Source organism: Geospiza fortis, unplaced genomic scaffold, assembly GCF_000277835.1.
Source record: "Geospiza fortis unplaced genomic scaffold, GeoFor_1.0 scaffold58, whole genome shotgun sequence".
Lineage (NCBI taxonomy): Eukaryota > Metazoa > Chordata > Aves > Passeriformes > Thraupidae > Geospiza > Geospiza fortis.
The window spans coordinates 1323258-1325370 of record NW_005054359.1 but is presented as its reverse complement, the minus strand read 5'-3'; the positions used below and the strand labels follow the sequence as shown (position 1 = coordinate 1325370).

The following is a 2113-nucleotide window of genomic DNA, read 5'->3' as shown; positions in this document are numbered from 1 at the left end:
CGGCGCGGCCGCCCGGCGGCATTACCCGGCCCTGCCCGTGTGGGTGGTGGAGGACCACCAGGATGTGAGTGCCCCGCGCTGGGCTGCCGGAGGATGGGGACTCCCCCGGGTGGGGCATGGGCAGGGGTTTCGTTTGTTCCTGTTCGTGTGAGTTTGTTGGTGTGTTTCTCCGCGGCGCGGATGCTCAGTGGAGCACATGAAAGCGAAGTGCCCGATGCGTTCACCGGCGGCCTCCCCGGGAGATGCACTTTCCATCTTGTGTGCGGGTTCTCCCGGCGCTTCCTTGGGCACGGCCCTCCCCTCCGCAGCCGCACACAAACCCTAAAGCTGCCTTCCCTTCCGCCACTGAAACATCAATGAACTTCAGCGCCCGGGGGACCTGATTTTCCTTCCCGATTCAGCGACTGAGCTACTTATTGGCATGATTGTGTTTTGGCGTCTTTTAAAGCAATCATTGCTGACTGATTTTTTCTTCTTTTGTAATTGAACCACACCAATTGCTGTGGTTTAAAGGAGATAATACCTACATTACACTGCTCTTAAAATTTTCTAGCTATTAGTGGGGTGCTTGGAAACTCAACCCTACCCAGTGTGTGCCGGCAGAGGATAAGTAAATATAATCCCATCCTAACTAGTAGGTTGATTCCCGCTTGACTAGACATGTTAGAAATCTGGAGCTTTGTTTTTTTGCGTGGAGTCATTGCAAAGGGGAGTAAAGGAAGAATTGCTTTTGAACTGCTGCTTCTGGTTTCTCATGGGGTTTTTTATAATAGCATAAACTGAGGCTTCAATCCTAAAATAACAGATTCTTTACTAGATTCTTTGCAAAGATAAAATATTAGTGTAGTAAAGTTTATTAAAGACAATAATTTTACAAATTTTTAAGTAGTTTAATACAATTCATTTTTGCTAAGACTCACTGAATATGTCATGCTGTGACAGCTGGTTTTTCATGGTAGCCAAGGACTTAGAGTGTCGCTGTGGTAGGAATTCCGACATAATGCCTCTTAATGATCCTTCTTTGTTTTAGTCTCTATATTTCTGTTTTTAATTATCTTAAAGTTCTATTAATACTATATATTTACTTTAAAATGTTTTCAGTGTAGGAATGTGGATGAATTGGTCTGTCTTGCATAAAACATAAATGGCTTTTTGTCCCAAAGTGTAAGAGCTTCACAGGAAATTTTCCATCAGCCTTGCTGACAGTGGTGTTCCTCCAGAGCAAGTTGTCAGTAGCTGTATCATGCACTGATTAATACTAGCAGCTGTGATGAAGGAAATTTTGTTCGTAATCCAAATCAGGAGAACTTGCAAGGTTAGAGAATTAGTCTCTCTTGTCTATTGCAGTCAGTAGTTGCACTTACCTGAGGTGAAACTTCAATTTTAATCAAAAATACTGTAGGTTGTTTAGTAGGCCAGATTGCTTCTTTTTTACAAAGAAGTAAAAGCCATGGGTCAGGGAACCCATGTTGGTTTTAGTCCTGTTTTATCTACTATTGCAATAATACACATATGTTTTATGATTATGCCTATGCAGTATGCAGGGGTTGTCATCTTAATCAGTTTTATGCCAAAAAAAGTAGCTCACTTGCTGTAGTAATGCAGAGGTCACACATAATTGTTGTTGCTTCTTACAGTCTTCACATTCCCTGTGTAATAGGGCTGTGATTCACAATCCTTGTTGGGTTTGCTCTGGTAGCCAAGGCAGTTGATGCCTTCTAACTGTGGAAGAGACTCTGTGTACTGCAGCTCTAAGAGGAATCGGCCATCAGTTTTCTCATTTTTACCACCCTTTGTTATTGTAGTTCGGTGGTTTGCTGTGCTGTAAATTGGTGAGTTGCCTCATCTGTTTTTCACACTTCTGAGTGAAGAACTTCAGCAGGGAATATAGTTGGGCAGTTGAGAAAGGTAGTCTCTATTGTAAACAGTCCTGGAGGGATTAGGAATTAATTCTTCAGGAGGCATAGGTTTAATGGTCAGCTAAAGTTTAAATCATGGTAGGGTCAGTTTTCAATCTGTATCAGTTAACTTATAAAGCATAAGGAGCAAACTGTTTTTATCTCCATAGAACCAGTGCATGGTGAGGAAGTTTTATATCATGGAGAAAGAAGGC

General features: G+C 42.5%; 1 protein-coding gene across 1 annotated transcript in view; it reads left to right on the top strand.

The window, feature by feature from the left end:
* The first annotated feature begins 6 nt into the window (after positions 1-6).
* The window catches only part of CUNH5orf22 (chromosome unknown C5orf22 homolog), a 12798-nt gene continuing 10691 nt past the window's right edge, over positions 7-2113 (top strand). The window contains exon 1 of the mRNA XM_005423862.3: positions 7-64. The gene's annotated coding sequence lies outside the window, so the exon portion shown is untranslated. The remainder of the gene's footprint in view (positions 65-2113) is intronic.